The 21885-nt window shown below is 36.6% G+C and overlaps 1 protein-coding gene and 1 long non-coding RNA gene across 2 annotated transcripts in view; both read right to left on the bottom strand.

Moving 5' to 3' along the window:
- Nucleotides 1-13345, bottom strand: part of LOC105214079 (mucin-17) — a 65390-nt gene extending 52045 nt beyond the window's left edge. Inside the window, exons 1-7 of the transcript XR_008471446.1 lie at nucleotides 12596-13345; nucleotides 11462-12208; nucleotides 9771-11396; nucleotides 8859-9682; nucleotides 8366-8776; nucleotides 7840-8195; nucleotides 7471-7764 (exon numbers count right to left, since the gene is read on the bottom strand). The gene's annotated coding sequence lies outside the window, so the exon portion shown is untranslated. The remainder of the gene's footprint in view (nucleotides 1-7470; nucleotides 7765-7839; nucleotides 8196-8365; nucleotides 8777-8858; nucleotides 9683-9770; nucleotides 11397-11461; nucleotides 12209-12595) is intronic.
- A 2137-nt stretch (nucleotides 13346-15482) lies between these two features.
- LOC128922200 (uncharacterized) lies at nucleotides 15483-20530 on the bottom strand. The gene is made up of 3 exons (XR_008471459.1): nucleotides 20279-20530; nucleotides 18246-18986; nucleotides 15483-17846 (listed from the first exon to the last, which is right to left on the bottom strand). It is a non-coding gene; the product is annotated as an uncharacterized LOC128922200 (long non-coding RNA).
- Nucleotides 20531-21885: the final 1355 nt, after the last annotated feature.

Raw genomic sequence — 21885 nt, 5'->3', positions numbered from 1 at the left:
TTCAACAACCATGCAATGATAATATGCATCACTTATCAGTTTTGTTAACAACCTTTGAACTAGATCTGACTTTGTGAAGTCTCTAACAACACTATAGTCTCAAGCGAGCAGATTTTAAGCACCAACCTCTCAGCTGTCGTATAGTAGAAGAGACGAAAAACAGGACAAGAATCAAATTTGACATACGAGGTGTCTTACAAAAATAACGGTAATTTTCGTATTTGTTTTAATATTTATTCAAAATAGTCCACGTACTATATTAAACACTTATGTCAGGTGTGTTAAAAAAATAATGGTAATTTTGTGTTTTGATAAAAATAAATCAAAATAGTCCTCATTCCATATTAAGCTTGCGCTTTTCTTATCGTCGAAACACTTCTCAAACTCGTTTAAAACGAAGACCATTTGGTTATCTTTTTTTGTGAAAATATGAAAAAGTCATACGGAGCCATGTCAGGCGAAAATGGACACTGAGGCATCGAAGTCACGAAGAAGCAACGAAGTCTGAGTTTTTAAGCTTATAAAAACAAGTATTATCCTAGCTACTTTTACAGATAAAGAATACAGGTGAAAATTTCTTCGCACATCAGGGGCTTGTATAGGTTAGGTTAGGTTAGTCTGGTAGGCCTGCAGGCCACGCATAGACCAGTTATGGTCCTTTGCGATACCAGAATGGAGTGCCTTTACGTGTTCCCTGAGTAGTAGTCATCGTTCAGGATGCCTGCGCCTATCGTGAATTTTAATAGTTTATGAGGCTTCACTGACGATAACTCCTCTAGCTTATTGTACTGTGGGGACCCTAAGTACCTAAAACGCTGTCTCGCTACCGCAGGGCAAACGCACAAGAGATGCTCCACTGTTTCCTTGGTGCCCTGCTCTTGACATTTTCTGCATTCCTCCCGATCTGACAGCCCCATTTTATAGGCATGCGCCGCTACAAGGCTGTGACCGGTAAGAATGCCAACCATGGTCCTACAGCCCTTTCTATTGAGCTCCAGTAGGAACCTTGTATATTTTTGATCTACCGCTTTGCACATGACCTTTGCAGTTTTACACCCCGGTAGATACTTCCAGCGAGATATGATTCTTCTTGCCATGCACCTGTCTATGTCATCGTATAGAATGTGCATGGGTTTAGCGATGTTGATCATGTTTCCGGGTGACAGCTGTACACCACTCTTGGCAATCCCGTCTACGATTTCGTTGCCCTCGATGCCTTCCACTGGCACCCAGTAGAAGTGTAGCCTCATATTTCTGGCGACCCTCACCACTGCTGTCCTGCTGCTCAGGACACTTTTGGCCGATATTCGACACGATGTTACTGCCTTGATTGCTGCTTGGCTGTCTACGTAGATGTTACTTTTAGAGTATTGGCCTTGTGCGTTGGAGGCTAGCTCTGCTGCCTTCCCAATAGCAAAGACCTCTGCTTGAAATATACTGCAGTGGTTCGGCAGTTTGAACGGTTGTCTTATGCCTAATTTCGGACAGTATATTCCTGTAGGGACCGAGAAGGTAATCTGGTAACGGATGTCCAGAGCACACTGGGATTATGGAGGGAACACTTCTCCGACCTGCTCAATGGCAGTGAAAGTACAACACCAGGAGATGGCGAACCCGATTCCCCAATCGATGACGATGGAATAGATGTTCCATTACCCGACCATGAAGAAATTCGAATAGCAATTACCCGCTTGAAGAACAACAAAGCGGCGGGGGCCGATGGATTACCGGCCGAGCTATTCAAATACGGCGGCGAAGAACTGATAAGGTGCATGCATCAGCTTCTTTGTAGAATATGGTCGGAAGAAAGCATGCCTGACGATTGGAATCTTAGTGTGCTCTGCCCAATCCATAAGAAGGGAGACCCCACAATCTGCGCCAACTACCGTGGTATAAGTCTCCTCAATATCGCATATAAGGTTTTGTCGAGCGTATTGTGTGAAAGACTAAAGCCCACCGTCAACGAACTGATTGGACCTTATCAGTGTGGCTTTAGACCTGGAAAATCTACAATGGACCAGATATTCACCATGCGCCAAATCTTGGAAAAGACCCGAGAGAGAAGAATCGATACCCACCATCTTTTTATCGATTTTAAAGCTGCCTTCGATAGCACGAAAAGGAGCTGCCTTTATGCCGCGATGTCTGAATTTGGTATCCCTGCAAAACTAATACGGCTATGTAAGCTGACGTTGAGCAACACCAAAAGCTCCGTCAGGATCGGGAAGGACCTCTCCGAGCCGTTCGATACCAAACGAGGCTTCAGACAGGGTGACTCACTATCGTGCGACTTCTTCAATCTATTGCTGGAAAAAATAATACGAGCTGCAGAACTAAATAGAGAGGGTACAATCTTCTACAAGAGTGTACAGCTCCTGGCGTATGCCGATGATATTGATATCATCGGAAGCAACAACCGCGCCGTTTGTTCTGCGTTTTCCAGACTAGATAAAGAAGCGAAGCGTATGGGTCTGGTGGTGAATGAGGACAAGACGAAATATCTCCTGTCATCAAACAAACAGTCAGCGCACTCGCGTCTTGGCTCCCACGTCACTGTTGACAGTCATAACTTTGAAGTTGTAGATAATTTCGTTTATCTGGGAACCAGCATTAACAACACCAACAATGTCAGCCTTGAAATCCAACGCAGAATCACTCTTGCCAACAGGTGCTACTTTGGACTGAGTAGGCAATTGAAAAGTAAAGTCCTCTCTCGACGAACCAAAATCAAACTCTCTAAGTCGCTCATTATTCCCGTCCTGATGTATGGCGCTGAAGCGTGGACGATGACAACATCCGATGAGACGACTCTTGGGGTTTTCGAGAGAAAGGTTTTGCGCAAGATTTATGGTCCTCTAAACATTGGCAACGGCGAATACCGCAGACGATGGAACGATGAGCTGTACGATTTATACGACGACATTGACATAGTTCAGCGAATAAAAAGACAGCGGCTACGCTGGCTAGGTCATGTTGTACGGATGGAAGAAAACACTCCAGCTCTGAAAGTATTCGATGCAGTACCCGCTGGAGGAAGCCGCGGAAGAGGACGACCTCCACTCCGGTGGAAAGACCAAGTGCAAAGTGACCTGGCTTCACTTGGTGTTTCCAGTTGGCGCCAAAAAGCAAAAAGGAGGAATGAGTGGCGCGCTCTGGTGGATTCGGCTATAATCGCTTAAAGCGGTTCCTACGCCAAATATATATATATATTCCTGCACCTACTCCCTCATCCATTTTAGAGCCATCCGTATAGATATTTAAGGTGTTGCGTGTAGTTACGGTGCCCATGCGCCAACCATCCTTTTCCATGTATACCATGTTTACCATGAAACCTCTTTCCCAGTTGTAGAATGGGACCAGATAGTCGATACCTGTCAGACTGCTCTTAGCAACCGAGCTGTGTCCGAAGGATCTGTATGTGAATTCACCTATTGCCATCAGTCGACCCGCCGATTTCGCCGCGCAGCTTTCGGCAAAGAGATCTATAGGTGGCAGGTTTAATATTCGTTCTAGAGCAGCCGTTGGAGTGGTTCTTAGGGCCCCGGTATACATAGCGCTGCAAGCCGCTGAACCTTTTCCATCGGCTTCCGATACGTAGATTTTCTGGAACCCGGCTTGTATAAGTATATATAAATAAAATTGTGACAATTGGACTATTGGACTAAAAATGCGAGTTTCACTGTTTTAAATGGTTTGGATTCTATCTGAGATACTGATTTATATTGACATAATGATTTTATGACAGTCGGGTGTACGTAACAGGATAGGACCCCGATTTTTATTCTACAGAAATTAATAAATATGGCATATAACTCTAAAACTCTTACTCGAGTAATAAGTAAACACCTCAAAAATATGTAAGCCTTTGAAAATCTCACTCGCTGCAATGTTCTTTCAACAGGTGACACATGACACCACTACTATATCTCAAACAGGTCGCATAAAGGTCATACAACATAAAGGTAAAGAACAACATCCGGTGAATAAAGGAAATTCCACATTAGAAGAGTTAGCAAACAAACGCACAGTTGAAAGATGGCATGAGAAGTGCATTCGCGAGAAATATTGAAACCAGTTTAAATGCAAATATGTGTAAACACATAAAGGGTGATTTTTTAAGAGCTTGATAACTTTTTAAAAAAAAAAAACGCATAAAATTTTAAAAAATTTAAATCTCATCGGTTCTTTATTTGAAACGTTAGATTGGTTCATGACATTTACTTTTTGAAGATAATTTCATTTAAATGTTGACCGCGGCTGCGTCTTAGGTGGTCCATTCGGAAAGTCCAATTTTGGGCAACTTTTTCGAGCATTTCGGCCGGAATAGCCCGAATTTCTTCGGAAATGTTGTCTTCCAAAGCTGGAATAGTTGCTGGCTTATTTCTGTAGACTTTAGACTTGACGTAGCCCCACAAAAAATAGTCTAAAGGCGTTAAATCGCATGATCTTGGTGGCCAACTTACGGGTCCATTTCTTGAGATGAATTGTTCTCCGAAGTTTTCCCTCAAAATGGCCATAGAATCGCGAGCTGTGTGGCATGTAGCGCCATCTTGTTGAAACCACATGTCAACCAAGTTCAGTTCTTCCATTTTTGGCAACAAAAAGTTTGTTAGCATCGAACGATAGCGATCGCCATTCACCGTAACGTTGCGTCCAACAGCATCTTTGAAAAAATACGGTCCAATGATTCCACCAGCGTACAAACCACACCAAACAGTGCATTTTTCGGGATGCATGGGCAGTTCTTGAACGGCTTCTGGTTGCTCTTCACCCCAAATGCGGCAATTTTGCTTATTTACGTAGCCATTCAACCAGAAATGAGCCTCATCGCTGAACAAAATTTGTCGATAAAAAAGCGGATTTCACATTTCGAACCGAACACTGATTTTGGTAATAAAATTCAATGATTTGCAAGCGTTGCTCGTTAGTAAGTCTATTCATGATGAAATGTCAAAGCATACTGAGCATCTTTCTCTTTGACACCATGTCTGAAATCCCACGTGATCTGTCAAATACTAATGCATGAAAATCCTAACCTCAAAAAAATCACCCGTTACATATTTAGCATGCGGAGAACGACATGACTGCAACAACTATTTGAGGGTAGATTTATCTCACCTACCTTCAGCCACAAAAATCAAGCGATTTGATAACGCTAATAATATTTGAAATTACCTTAAGCCACTAAGATTTGTAGAAATATTATTGAGTTTGAGCGACGAACTCATTAAAAGTTTTTGCAGTCTAGGTGTAATTGGGTGCAAGTATGATATGGAAATGGGTGTAATCTCGTAAAATCAAAAATATCTATACAACAAATAGATTGAGAGACCTCCTTAAACGTCCAGCTAAGCAGTAAGTCTCACAATTAGTGCAATGGAGTTGCGTAGACTAGTCAATTGTAAGCCTATTCTTAGTATTGCTTAAAAAATATGAAGCAAAAAATGAAATTCAATATTTCTAATTTTGATTTACTATTTTAAAATACACCGAAATCACGAGTATCTAACGCACAAACAATTTAATGGAATTTCGTGGGCGTTTTTTCATGCTTTAGCTTGATCACGCTTTGACGCCCCTTCATTCGTATCACAACAATTTAATTGTTTCATGATTAAAAGTTATTATTTTTTAGCGATGCACAAATGTACAACTGCATATTCATATATACATATGTGCTTAGTATGTATCGTACGAGGCAATATTGATCGCATGCGTATATATATATATGTATGTGTGTGTACGTAAGCGAATTTCTATAGAAAAATATGTGCTTTATATGAAAGAGATTTTGTGTTTTCAGCGCTTCACTTTTAATATTCATTTTAATTGCAGTTGTAATGGACTCACCCTCCCCCTTTTTTAGAGCAGCGTGTATTAAACACGAATTAGCGCGTATGCGAGTGGAAATATATGTATATATAATATAAATTTTAATTTCAAAGTTGTTATGCGATTTTATAATAATAATAATAAACTAATTTAAAAGCTATTTCACCGCTTTAATACAAGATTTTGTTCGATGAAATTGAAGGATTTGAAAAACTTCTCGACATAAAGTGTTTATAGTTGAACACTCTGAAGGGAGTTCAACCTTAAAATTGGTCGATCACTTTTTTATACTCTCGCAACAAAAGTTGCTAAGAGAATATTATAGTTTTGTTCACATAACGGTTGTTTGTAAGTCATAAAACTAAACGAGTTAGATATAAGATTATATATACCAATGATCAGGGTGACGAGTAAAGTTCAAATCCATAAGAAGGTTAAGTTCGATGGGCGGAATCGGACCACACATAAAGAGATATTACTAAGCCATGAATTAAGCTATGAAATTAAAATTTGGCGAAAAGGATTGTCCTAAGAATGGGGCATATTTGGATGTAAGTTTTTTGGAAAAGTGGGCATGGCCCCGCCCCCTGCTAAGTTTTTTGTATATATCTCGACCAATTTCAATGAAATTCGATTTGTAATATTTTCATTGCATCCCAATGATATGCTGTGAAAATAGGCCAAATCGGTTCACAACCACGCCTACCACCTATATTCCAGAACTTTGAAGTATATCGGAACGAACTTTGCACTAATACTATATTTATTGTGCGACATCGCCCTTCTAAAAATCGTCGAAATCGGACCACAAATTTTCAAGGCCCCATATATCGAACATAAGACCTCAGTGTTTCTAATCTTTTTTTACCGAAAATATAGGTAAGTCTCTCAGATATTTTGAAGAAATTCGCAGGGAAAATGTTTGATTTTCAAATATGAATATTTGAGGTTATAGTTACTATAATTAATTCTAATAATTAAATAGTTAAGAAGATAGAAGCATAAGTAGTTTCCTAAATATAGAAATAGTTTTACTGAAGAAAATGAATTAGAGAAATTTAAATAAAACCGTAGAAGAGTTAACTATTTAAGCTCTGAATAGGGAACTGGCGATTTTGAGCTTCTCGAACCACTTTTTGCAGCGATATCACATATCCTTAATAAAGATATATCTAATGCTGCAAAATGAGACCAATCACTGAAACATTTACATCATATTACTAAAAAGGGAGTAATTGCTATAACAACAACACGCAGTGTTCTTTGATATGCAAAAACAACAACAATCCCGAGAAATAAAAATAAATTGGTGAAAGTGTGTATGTGGTGTGTTTTATATAGTGCTATGAATTTTCGATGTAAGTACATATTGGTATCACCTACCAAAAAAAAAAAACGTTTCACACTTGAATAATTACCATCAAAAAATCGCATGGCGCACTCAATCAATTGCATGCAATGCGAGGTGAGTTTTCACGAAAGAAGCGTAAAAGTGTTTCTACTTGTATGAAAAAGAAATTTGTTTGCATAAATTGTTGCATTTAGATAAACAAAATTTCACTTTCGCTTTTTATTAACTACGTATGTACGAAATATAAGGCAAACACTACGAACATATGCATAAGTATACATACATACCTTTTTTTGTAATTCAATGTATTTGATTGTTGTTGTTACATATAAATTTTGCTTGTAAATACAGATTTGATTAATTGCTAAAGTATTTTACGCTTATTTATGCTAGCCAGGCGATTACACACCACACGACCAGGCCAGAGATAGTGTGCATGCAGCTTAAATGTGTTTAATATTATTATCGTTATTGTTAGGATTATAATTTATGCAGTAGTAACGTATATATATATTTTTAAGCAAGTATTTTACACATCCAATCGATAATTTCTATTTGCGGCTTGAAACGCTTGTGCGGTGCTGTGGACAGAAAGAAATTATTTTGTTATTTATTTACAGAAAATACAACATTGTTGGCTACTCTGATGGACTTACCCAACAAGGCGTAGCGCTGTTCATTTTGCAACTGTGTGTAATCGGTGTATGGTATGGGCTTGTACTGCAAAGTATGCACATTGGCCATTTCTTCAGTCCATATCGTATCGAAGGAGTCTTGCAGCAGTGTGAGTATTTGCGCAAATTGTATTTGCAGCGAAGATGCCAGCTCGTCCAATTGCAATTCGATTAAGGCTTTGCATGTGTCACGCACCTGTTCCTGCTGATTAACCAGCTTCATGACTTCATTGTGTAGCGCATCGATGAGTGCGATATCTTCGAATGGATTGCCGGGCTTCAGGCTAAGCAACTTACGTTCGTGCTTACGACGATTTTTGGCCGAACGGAATGTTTTACTGAAGCAAAAGGAAAAAAAAAAAACACAAAACACAATTAAAATTTGGCATAAATTAATTGATAATGTGCATTTAATAAATTGATATATGAAACGCATCAAAAACACTGAATTGCATGGAAAATTAAATTAACAACAATGTTAGCGTTTACACTTCATTCGAAAACTCACCCAGTGCCTTGTGAACTGCCAGTGTAGCGTGATGAGCGCATGCTAGTAGTGTCGGAGAGTAAGTCGGCCTCATCAATATCAGCCTGCTCATCGTCATTCAAAATTCCATCGCGCCTTTGTTGCGCCAATACGCGCACATCACGCAAACGTTCCTTATGCGTGACAAAGGTATTTTCTTCATCCGACAACTGCTGCTGTAGCTGCTTGACGTATGCCAGCAACTCTGGCTTAACATATTCCTCTAACAACTCCATTTCGCTACTGTTCAAATGCACTTCAATAATCGCTAGGAAGTACAGATTACCCTTAACAAGGCATTTAATTGCTTGCTTAAAGTTTGTGTCGTAAGTCTTTTGTAGCGCATGCGCAACCTGATATTGCCCCTGTTCAAGTAAAGCTGGCAACATTGAGCTAGGTGAAAGTAAATTTAAATATTAAAAAAATTAGAAAATATTTTATTTCATAATATTTATATGTTAAAATATTGACTTACAGCGCAACCGCTCCTACATCCTTCGCATCTTTTTGCGCCAACATCAGCACACGTCGCCAATCCAAAATGTGCTTGGAGCAGAGTAGCGCTTGTGCTAGGTTGCCGCCGCGCTCATACATTATACTCGCACTAGCGAGATCGTTCTCAGCGCGCAAATGATCCGCGAAGGCCAAGCAGATGCGCATATGACATTGACGACGACTTGTCTGCTCCGGCTCAGTCAACTCATCGACATTTTCTAATTTATAGCACTTCAAAGCCTGTTTATATAGCCGATGGCGATCGATAAATTCCAAAGCTTCGTCGAATTTCTCATGTCCGCATTTAGCAATGTGCTCCAACGCCTTATCGTAACGCTTCAGATGCACATCAATTTTGAAATGACGATAATTCACTTCCAACTGCTTCAGTTCATTAAGGAATGGTAAAAATTCTTTGGGATCCTTTTGAGATTTCTGCGCCACGTAAAGCACTAAACCGAAATCATATGTGCCCAACGCAACATTGTACAATTCATTTACATCAACCAAATAGAGCAGATGTTTGAGCGCTTCTTCGGCTGGGCCCGGCGCGGAATTGTCGATTGTAGTTTGTGTATTTTGTTGCTTCTTCGCTTGCCAGACCAGCAGCAATGCTTGCTCTATTTTTCCTGTTTTCACAAAGACCGTAATAATGGGCAAACGGAAACGTTCCTGATCGTTCTCAGACATATATTTGTGCAACAGTATACAGAGGTAGTCCACTTTGGATGCGATTTTGAAGTCTTCCGGGTACGCTTGTTGTGCGGCAGTATAGTTGCTGGCGTACATTGTTTTGGAGAAATCCTTGGGGTAGTGGGGAAAGAAAATATTATTAAAAACAATAGTTGAGAAACAGAATTATGTTAGATATTCAATATTTATACAAACGCACTTCATTCTCCAGATCGGTTAGGAATAAATTTAGCCATTGCGGATTAGTTATCTGCTTCAAGAAGACATCTACATGCTTCACAAAGTCTACCATATTGTGATCACAAATAATATTCAAATTGATGCGTTGCTTGCGCAGCATGTTGAACGCTTCACGGTAGCGCTGCTGATCGAGCATTTGGCCGATGATCTCCAAGGCGAGCACACGTGGGCAAATGACTTCTAAATTGCCACGTGGCATTTGTAGCACGACGCGTGCATCATTCGCTATGGTAGTCACCAGTCTGCCACCACGCTCCATATTACGCTTGTAGGCCTGTTGACGTGTGGAGAGCAATATGAAATTCAACTCGGTTAACTTTGTGTAGGCCAAGTAATTGCCGGCCAAGCAAAAGGATGTTACATCGCCCGCCACCAATTCGCTGTCAATATATAGACGTTGATTGTGCAGCAATGATATCAGACAGTCTGATTGTGCCGACGGTGCTTGATACCATTGCATGTGCAATGCACCATGGTCCAATTGTTGGTAAATCTTATCCAGCTGAAGTGTTTGTTCATTGCTTAGGGATATGTGATGCACTTTGCCATTGTGTGTCTGCACGAAGAATTGCTCCAAAGTATCGAAGCCCATGCAACTGCAAACGGCGCTGCTGTTCAGTTGTAAGGCACTTATTGTCTTGTAAGTTCCCGACTCAATCGACAACTCATACAAATGCACTTTGCTCTTTTCGGCTATGTTTACTGTGGTTACCAAGTGATTTTCGTCCAGCAAAAAGAAATTGCCTAGCTCTATCGGTGGTGCATAGTAGTTATCCGGTTCTAGCTGGTGTCTTTGCAAAACGCTGAACTTTTCGAAGCATAGCGGAATTTTGCCATTGGTGACACGAAACACTTGAATGCGCTCTTTGGCGTCGTAAATATACAACTGCAATTCATCATCATTGGTTTTGGTTATGGCAACAGCATTGATATAAGTATCTGTTTCAATTTCTTTACTACACATTGGCGGTGGTGGAATCGCTTTAGAAAAATCTGTTAATAATAGTTTTTTACCGTCTATAACAGCTACGAGACCGCTACGCGCAAAGCGATCGAAATCGAAATGCCAACGGTAAATGAGAGAACGACCACTTTCTAGCCATATGTGCAAAGTCTTCTCCTCGCCTATTCGCTGGTCCCAACAATGCTGTACTATACGTTCTGTTTTCTCAAAAGTCAGCACCTGCTTCAGATACCAATGATAATTGCCAATGGTATAGAGATAAATATATTGTCTTTCGCTGGCCGGATCAAAAGTTTCGACTGTCAAAATATCTGAATCGTTACTCCAACGTAACGACTGTATTGGTTCTTCTTCAATTCTGAATGGTAGTGTGATTTCACGATGCCGTAAACCATTTTTTTCGAAAAGCGAGATAGTGCTCTTATTGGGTAATATCTGTGGTATCGCGATCCAGTTACCCGATGGTCGCCAAGCAACCGGATATTGTAAACCTTGCGAACGTTCCGAAATATATGTTAATTCACCCTCCTTTGTGAAAACCTTAAACATACGTCCAGCTTCAATACTAACAAACGATACGACAAAATAGCTACTATCAGCGCGCCAAGTAATTTCAATATTCTACATATGCGAAAAATTGCAATTAATAATTTACTATCAGAAATATGTATGTAATAATAACTTACCTGCGGTAGCGCCTCTACATTCTCTGGCGGCTTAAAGTCGCTTTTTTGCTTAGCTGCAGCTTTACCTTCGCTTCCATGAAATTGCGTTTCCTTTTTACCCCAGCCAACGTTAACAAACTGACTTTCAGGATCGCAATTTTCTTTAAACATATGTTCATTTATGACGTCATAAGTGCATGTCATAAAGACAAGACTGTTTGCCTTTGTTATAAAAACGACAACTTCTTGATCTGGACTCCATGACATATTCTCCAAGCCAACATCACAAAATGTACATTCGTTGAGTGCGCCAGAGCTAGGTGACACAGTTAGTACTTCACCTGCTTCTGTGGCCAGACATATCTCATTATTTAGAGCTAAGTATTCTGCTCCTACAATTCCAGGAACCGCGGCGACCTCTTTTATGTTCCCTGTGACTGTTTTCACCTCATAGAGTTTATCATCCGATACTACATGGACGATTTCATCACTTTCCTTGCGGCCTATGTTGGGATTCAAAAGAATATGTTTCACATTGCGCACATTGGCCGTCAGTTGTTTGCACGACTTCAACTTCAAATTACGCATATTTAACAAAAATTATTTAATTGTTTATCAATTACTTTTAAAAATAACACAATATCAGACGATTAGCAAAAAATGTAAAACGATTATTGGCCGCCAAAACATTGCAAAGGTATTTGCCAAGATCGAAACGTGCACAGTTGTCAACAGCTGATGATTTGACAGATATACATACCGCGACATCTGTTGGGCAGTAGACAATTAAATTTTTTCATATATGAATTAAATGCATTTCTATAATTAAATATATCTGGAATTGTTATAAAAGTATGAATTTCAAAAGTTAAGAAAGTACATATATAGAGTGCCTTAATTAATATTTAGACTCTTATTATTTACATATGTTGATATGGACATATTTGTATCACTAAGTCTCATACTCTATTGCAGATTTACTTTGTTTGCAAAATACAACAACTGCTTTTCTATTCATTGATTGAATTCAAAATTTAAACTCAAATTGAAGTTCAACTGATTTTGAAATGAATTTTTCATTTCACAGGTACATCAAAATGTTCAAAATTTTTGGTAAATTTATTTGTGGAAATTATATTCAGCTAATACACAAACCTTATTCACCATCCAATTTATATTCGGTCCTGTTACCGAATTCGTTCCAATGATCCAATGGATAGGTGGTGGGTTATATTGCAAGGTTGGTAATAGTGGAGGCGTGTAAGTATTTTCCCCAAAAACGGCACTAAAATATTTGTTTCTGTGAATTTACGGACGTAAAAACTGCACGATAATATTATAAAATTGTGATTTAACGTGTTGTGTTGCTTAAAATATAAATTGTAAATATAAATGAGTCCATAGTAAAGTGTGAAATTGAAAAATATATTTGTTAAAATTAAAGCAGAAGGTGGTGCGAAGAATTTCTGTGGGCCATCTTTTGCTTAGTATTTGTCAATTGCTTTTACCTTATTTTTCCACTTGTAATTATCCGCTGTTGTAAGGTGTGCAGCAATGAAGACGTGAAGAGTAGAGCGAATAAACGAGAAAAACGAGACGGTAACGCGAATGCAAACGTGAAAAAAGTAAAAAATAAATGTATGTGAAAAATTCCACAACGACAGCAAAAAATTGAATGATAAGTGCAAAAGTTTTACAGCGAAAGCAATTCAGTGTGAGTGAGAAAAAGTGTTTTCTAATTGTTAAAATACAAAAGTACTAGTGCGAAAAAAATATACTTTCCCAATAAGAATATTTTAGTTGGAGTAATCTAAAACAATCAAAACGTCTGCTGTCAATCAAGTAAAAACATACAGGGGATTGCTAATTGTTACCAAAATCATAACACCAAATCACAAGCAATAAGGTGAGTTCAGTAGCATTAGTAGATTGACCAACAAGAAAACATGCAGACGTTTCAATATGCTTGTGTAAATTTTTTTATGGCTGATTGGCCAGTGATTAGACTACATTCTAAGGAGACTAAAACAAATAATATCTAATATTCCAATATTCCCAAATAATTATAAAATTAAGCGCATTCGAGAAAACTTCTATAGACTTATCAAATCACTACAACCAACAACTGTTTAAAGGGCGCGCTATAAAAATACAACGCCTAGTGTCAATATGTGAGTGTAAACGCTTGTTCGAGAATCTCCATATGGTTAGGGTGTAGACAGTTCTCTCGGAAACAGGATATTCTTAGCAAATTAATTATAGTATCAAGGTATAATATCATTTAAATTACCGCTCTTTGGTCCAACCGCTTTGTCCGAGGAGTATAGTAATCGATGAACTCCATCGGAACTCATTCATCAGTGTCACGTACGTGTGGTAAAATCTATAGACATATACTTTTGTAATACGGTTTTACCACAAAATAACAACTCAATACAGGATGCGTTAACGACGCCAACTTCGTAGTGATTTGTAAGAATATTTAGTAGATTATTTGCTTTATACCATTACATCTTCGTCAACTCACGCACTGACGACGACAACGTCGTGCATGTGCTCTTGGGTGGCAGGCAATGTGCCCAGGATGTAGTAAATAGTAAGTATATATACAAAGTGTGATACTGAAGGGAAAGTGCGTATAGCTCTGTGCGCAATTGCTCTTCCTTTTTTATAACCATTATCAATTGTACATATGTATGTACATACATACATATATTTACATATTTTGAATGGGCCGCGCCTAGGACATTTTTGCTTGCATTCACGAACATTTTTACGTTTTTGTGTTTTGGTATCCATTTTTTATGATTTTGCATTTTTTTAGTATAAATATAAAACTAGTAGAATATATAAACATTAGCAAACATTACAAATACTGAAATTATTAATGTTTTATGTTGTTATTTGACTGAAATTATCACTGAATAATAGTAAAAAGAGATTTATAGCATATATTTAAATATAAAAGCATTTTGGATCATTTACACTCTTTATTTTAGGTTATGTATTATATTTATTGCTCCACATTTCTATACTACTTGATTATTATTTTGGATTTACTATATTTTGGACCAAATTTATATGCAACTTTTGTAACTGTTTTATTGTTGTAGCACAAAAAAATTTTATGGTTTTTCTAAGGCCAACTAGATTATATTTTAAGTCCCATCGGTAAAAAATATAATAAAATGTACATTCTCGTTTAAAGACGTAAAAAAAAGACGAATATAAAAACCAGTTCTAAGTAAAATTAAAGATATCTTTATACTAGATATGTGTTGTTATTTTCAAATATGGTAAGATGACTTTTACGGTTTTCTAATACAAAAAGTATAAACAAAATAGTTTTACAAATTATAAAAAAGGTGTCTAACCAGTTCGCACAACAACTTCTTCGTATTTATGAGCTCAAATCAATGCTGCTGATCATTGATGGTGCTGAGTTTATTGTCTGCCGAGTGTTGGCGGTTTCAAAATCTGGCAGTATTCCATTCACTAACTTAAAAAACTACTATATGTTTGTACTTGAAAATAACAATAAAAACTACGATTAATATTAAGACACGGCGAATATAGTGGAATTGAAAATAACTGAAAACTATACAAAAAACTCACAAAAATGTATATATAGGAAATTTTAATAAAAAATAAATAATACATTTGAAAAAGGTGAACACATATACATATATTCATACATTTGAATATGTGTACATACCTATGTAGATTATGACTGAATGGTCAATACAAGTTTTTTTCGCTTATAGTGATTATGATGGTGATTGATTGTTCTTTGACTAGCCTAATTTGATATTTTGAATTAAAAAAAAATTGTGAATCGACTCAAAAAATTCCCAAACATTCAAAAGCACTGACCAACGTAAACAATGTTGTTTTTTTCTCTATAGTGTTGTATTTCCATACGTATGTACATATGTATATAGTGACACGTTCGTAGTGCGTTTAATAGTATTTTCGGCATTGTTTTTACAATTCACAACAAAAAAGTACACAACGAACTAGAGTTGTAGATAGATGGCCGGCAACTATTATTGCAACAACAAACAAATACAATGCAAGAGTTGTGTTCGATAATATTAACCGATAGTAATTGCGCGTACTATGTACAAAGAAATATATATACGTGCCTATAGAGTATGTCAAATGTAGAGTTAGTCGGTTCATTTGCATTTATATTTAAATTATATAAAATACGTATCGTAGTTTTTTTCAGTATTATGTCGGAAATACGTATGTGATATTCGCAATGTTTCACAACCGTCATGAAATATTGGCACACAACCAAACAAAAAACAACAACCACAAGTGTTGCGCCTGTGTGGGTATGATTTGTATATATGGAAAAATGTAGTCACCACAACAAAAGCAACTCGGCTTATACACCTGCCCATGAATGGTGTTAAACACAAAAACAGATAGCTCAACGAAAAACAAACAACGAGTCACGAAAAAGCAAATAAAACGCGCACAATTGCATTTCATTTCATCTTTATATTTCATTTCGTATTATGCGTAAATAGTGGATTATAAAAATATTTAATTTGATATCAATATGGAATAGTAAATAATACAATGGTAGTAAATAATACAATTTAAAGGGGAGATCCTTCATTCATATCGCAAGGTCAATAAAAATGTTATGTTTAACATTCAGTAAATGAAACTGCGGCTTTTGACAAATATATTTGTATAATGTCATTTATCGGTGTGATTTTCTCAGACCTTCCGTACAAAATTTTTGCTGTGTTCTCCTAAGTATTATCAGTATCCATAAATGGAGGATTGAATTGAGGCAACTGTTTTCTCAACCAAAGCTTAGCGAGAAAAAACTGAAGCCAAAAAATGAGTATAAATTAGGGGTCTTGAGAATTCAACATGCCATACAATAAATTTTTATATCACTGTATATTTTAAATTTAATTTTAAAAGCACTACAACTGCGTATTTCTGTTAAAACGAAATATTTACAGTAGCTTGCACGTCTGCCCATAGCTCTGTGATCGGTTATTCAGTTCATACACACATAATAAATAAATGTATGCGTGCATTTATTAAAATTACCTTGCAAACGACGCTTTTTATAGAGGTGGTAAATATTCAAATACCTTTGTACATATGTATGATGTATCTTCGCTTGAATGTGAGTATACCTTTGACGGTTAATGAAGACAACATAGAAAAATGTTGCAGCTGTCATTTTGCCACTCGCTAAATATTTGTCGCACACATTATTATAAATACATGAGTATATGCAAAGCGACAATTTAATTACATTTTAGTCTGTAAACATTAATATCGTATGCTTTTTTAATATGGAACTCCTGCTACACTCTTCATTCATCTGTCATTTGGATATCAACTTAGACGTACATTTGTATGCGATTCAAAGGGAATTTCCTTTATGACACCCACTTATCTTGATGTGAACCCTCGTGTTCTTGGGCCACTATTCTGCGCTTGTTTTATTGCTAATTTTTCTGTTATTTTTTTATTTGCTTTTTACTTTCTTAATAATTATTTTTTTAGTGATTTTATAATTTAATTGTTTTTCTGTTTGTGATTTTAAAGCAAAGGACCAAATTAATAAGTAGTGATAAGGAGTTTTAATAATATTTTGTATACATATTTCTTACATAGCCACTCGTTTCTTTGCATTTCACAATATATCCTCTCACACCCACATTCCGCTAGTAAAACGAATTCAACAGAAAATTTACAAAATTTAAGCAAATAAACATTAAGTAGCACCTCGTAAAGCTATAGAGCAACGTGCAACATTTTGGCGGCAAAAAGCGACTAAATAAGCAAGAAAATAATTATTGTACAACAACAAACAGAGCAAGAAATCGAACACAAGCAAAAACAGTCGGGCCGTCAAAGCAACTCAGTTGTTGTTGTTGTTCAGTCGTCACCTTTGGCTCACACTCATACATTTGTACATACATATGTACGTACATGCATACATATGTAGTAAATGTGTGTAAAAGCATGCGACGAATTGAGCCTTAGTCCATCCCGTCATCTGTTTGCCACCACCATCGGATCCAGGCACATTTCTCGCCCTCTTCCAACAAACTCCATATACATGTGTATGTATGTGTATGTTTGTGTTAACGTCTGCCAAATTGTCTGGTAGTCTACTTTTCCACAGTCCAATCACTCGTCCGTTCGTCCAAGCGTGCATCATTAACAGCAACCGGCAACCAACAGCCGGCTGCCAGCGTCCATTGACCGACAACTGACAACCGGTGCGACCCGGCAACAATGTTGCCGTTGGTTGGTTGCTACTGCTGCTGGTGGTTTTTTTTCCTCAGAAGCTTTTAGGGGCGCGGAAATGTGTCGCACGTCTGCCCGTCTGGAAAGCCAACGCGTAGTGGGTTACTATATACTTTTGTAAAATAAATATAAAAAATTTATACAAATTACATATATTTCAGTTTTGGTGTGTGTATACAAGTTTTAGCTATATTTTGTGATTATTGCGCATAAAAAAAATATTTTTTGTATAAGCTTTAACAATTTATTTCGAATTCAAAAATATAAATGTAATGAATATCCCGAATATTGCATTATTAGCAAAAATGTAAATGTTTTAAAGTTTTTTTATGTTAAAAATGTCCTTTTAGTCCAGTGTGCGGCGGCTCGGTTGCCTTTTTTGCAGGTCACATTGGAAATTGAACTCTTTCTCTCACTTTTATTCACAAAAGTATAATCATACATACATACATACATACATAAGTGTATACCAACAAGTCTACAATCATATATGTGTTTATTTTCGACTTACCTTTTTATTGCCGGCCGCATTTACATGCTTTGACTGCATATTGACACCAATCCACACACCCCTCTATAGCACAAACAAAGCCATATCACCTAAGTATGCTTAACCTGTCGTCTCACCATTGTACCCACTATTCTTGTTTACGCCGGTTGTTTAGTCTGCCCACTTTCCCTTCTTTCGTTCTTAGTTTACGAGTTGTGCTGTAAATTTTAATGTTTTTTTTTTAGATCTCTTTTTTACATTTTCGTTTTATGCTTCGCATTTTTTGCATTCTTCGTTTATCCCTCTCTTTTTAAATATTGAAAATTCTATTTTTAGCCTCACATATTTAAATATTTGCGCTTGTCCGACCATTCCTCCATACCGATTGCTTGGCTGCCTGCCTGGCTGCCATCGCCTTCGACAATGATAATATGTGCGATTTCATGTTGTTGTTGGCGGTTCCTTAACGACCTGCAGTGGCCAACAGGCCAACAGGCCAACAGGGGGCGTTTGACGTTTCTTAATGATGATGAGAATTTCTTTTTAAATAACGATTTTCAATTATTCTGATTATATTTGCTTCCATTAAATATGTACTTAGTACTGCGTGAGTAGGTATCTATGATCATAAGTAGTTTCACAGTGGCGGACATAACATCTGAAACGGTGGATCGACACTCGTTGAATAATGTAATAGTTTGTATTTGAATATTTTATATAATTTCCTTTAACTCCTGTTGAGGCGTAGAGTCAAAATAAGAACTGAAAGGTAAGTTGATGGGGTTTGGGTTGAAAACACAGTTTTGAGAGAATACATTTAAGTTGTTTAGCTGATTCAAATTACTAAGATTTATTTATTCTAGATAATCACCTTGTCTCTACTATTTAAAGAACCTACATATATCTATATTTTACTAAAGCCTATTATAAGCTGCACATAAAAACGTTTTACAAGCATATATTATGTAAATATATACATATATATTTTTGACCCTTTCTCCAATGTGCAGACTAATAGACTCTCCCAATGTTCCACTATTTTCTTTTACGTGCTCCATTTTGAATTCCATCACGAATTCCTTTGCCACTTCTTATTTAGTTTATTTTGTTGTTGCCTGGTTTTGACTTGTCTTACAGCTTTGCTATTGTACATATATACAAACAGTTTTATATAAGTATGTATATAGAGTAGAGTGATCAGCGCTAGTGGCATTTGCGTTTTTTTCTTTTGCTATTTTAGTAATACCACTGCTGGCTGTATTTTTGAGCTCCTTCTTGGCGAACGTGCCTGTTAGCTCCCGTTCTCATTTAACAATTCCTTTTTTCATACTTTCATCTCACCCATAATGGATACTATTTTTGTTTTTGCTTTGTTGTTTACCTCCTTTTTCGTCTTGTTGTTGTTTGCATTTTTTAAGTGCTGCTGGCGGTTTCCGTATAGTTTCATGGCGCTGGTTGTTGCTGTTCTGTTGCTATTGGGAGTCGTGGGTATTTTTAGTGACGTCAGTGGTTCAGTATTTAGGATTTTTTCTGCTCTCGATCTGCTTGTTATTTCTGGTTATTTCCATTCTCTGGCTTGTTGCCTTGTTGTTAGTGCTTTTGGCGTGTTATTATTTTTGGCGACTGCCAACCAGAGTTGTCACATTGTTTTGTTGGTGAATGTTTTTATTTTTGTGTATTTTTAAACTCATGCAGTTAGTATGATTCATTTGTTGTAGTATTTATACTTATTATGTCTTGTTACAACGATATATATACATACATACATTTATATTATTATCATCGCATATATTTAAAAATTAACAAGTTTTTTCTTTTATTTCCAGGTAATTGATTAACTTTTGTGTGTACTGTATTTGTCATATTGTTTAAATCAGCATTTAAATATTACTCAAGATTACCATATTTGTAAGTAAAATCTTACTCTTTATAAGTGTTAATTAAATATTTGAAAAGTAAGTAACTAATACCAAAAACGTTTTCCTGGCAGTTAAGTTAAGCCCATTTAAAAATGCTGAAGTAAATAAAATATAAATGTTCATATATCTACTTACATATGAATATGTACTATACGCTCTTAGCCGATGTGCGACTGCTAATTAACATCACACCATATTTGATCATTCACTATAACTTTTGTACGTTGTCGTCGCACAAATTTTCTCAGAAAAAAGATCAAATTAAAAATGCAAAAAAAAGGAAACTTTATTTTGCTGCATTGTTGATGCTACCACATTAATGAAAAATCACGAACAACGCATCAAATTGCCGTCACGGCAGTCTGTCGTCAGTTCCAACCGACCAAGCGGCACAAGAGACCCGCCCAAACTACTTTGATATTAATTTCACCGGCAATTAGACACATATACATATATTCATACAATACACACTTGCATTTATTACACATATTTGTATACTCGTACTATATGTTTTGAGGTCTGCCTACCCGTAAGCTCATAGCTTTTAATGAAAGAGAAAAACAACAACCAATAGTGCAGTGAAAATAACGCTAGTAGTTAACACTATGCGCCGCATACTCGCTGAATTTATTAGAAAAAATAAAAATGCGCTGTCCGCTTGTTTAGACGCTGTTGTCCTCCCATTCGTCGTTGCAAAATTACTGCACTTAAGGCGTTGGCTGTCAAACCAAACCACAAGTGGAGGGAGTAAGGCACGAGGCCAAATCAAATAAATTAAAAATTTAGTCATAGCGCGTGCCTGGTAAATTAACTAATCATTTATATATGCGCTCGCCACTGGCGACCAACAACTAAACTTACTTTGCATGCAAAATTTTTGTAAAATCGGCAGAGAAATAATAATACAGTGGAACTTCTCTAACTCGAATCACCATAATCCACAAAAAAACTTCGAGTTAGAGAGACTTCGGGTTATAGAATTTCATTAAAACTTAAAATTTTTCAAAAAGTGTTAAAATATAGATTTTTACACAGTTTTATTTATGTACTTTAATAATATCTAATGATATCATATTTTATGTTCGTCTCCTTACGATCTAAAGAGACTCCTTTAAAATTCTGCCTCGATAGTACAATTTTAAATTTATAGAAGGAAATTTGTATGAAATTTGACTTCTATTGTCCATTCAAAAGTTCGAGTTATGAAGAACTTCGAGTTAAGGAAGTTTGAGTTATGGAAGGAAATTTTTATTAAATTTGATTTCTTAACGCTATTGCCAATTCAAAAGTTCGAGTTATGGAAGTTCCACTGTAATTGTAATAATAATAAAAAAAATATTTTCAAAACCTGAAGCCATATACATGGTGTTGGAGGAGTTGTTGTGTTTACTTTACTGTTATACATGGATTCAATTTAATGTTTGATATGCAAAAGTAAAAGGACTTTCTTAGATAGACGAAAATAATTAATCATTGGAATAAGTAGTAGCCCTGCAATGAAATTAATAAATTACATACTTCAAAAAAGACAATAAACATATAACTTAGAAAAAAGTAAGACTATGCGTTTTAGGGACTTTTTGTTAGTTGCTTGCTTGATTTTATATTCATGTGCTGGTATACTTTTGCTCCAATATCTGTGGAATGCCGCCTTCCTTTTGGAACTGACATGAATTGTTAACACTTTCTGCCATTATCTCACCCCACTGTTTAGGCGATATTTTTCTTCTTTTTCGCACATT

This window comes from Zeugodacus cucurbitae, chromosome 2 (genome assembly GCF_028554725.1).
Source record: "Zeugodacus cucurbitae isolate PBARC_wt_2022May chromosome 2, idZeuCucr1.2, whole genome shotgun sequence".
Classification (NCBI taxonomy): Eukaryota; Metazoa; Arthropoda; class Insecta; order Diptera; family Tephritidae; genus Zeugodacus; species Zeugodacus cucurbitae.
This window is presented reverse-complemented; position numbering and strand designations above follow the sequence as displayed.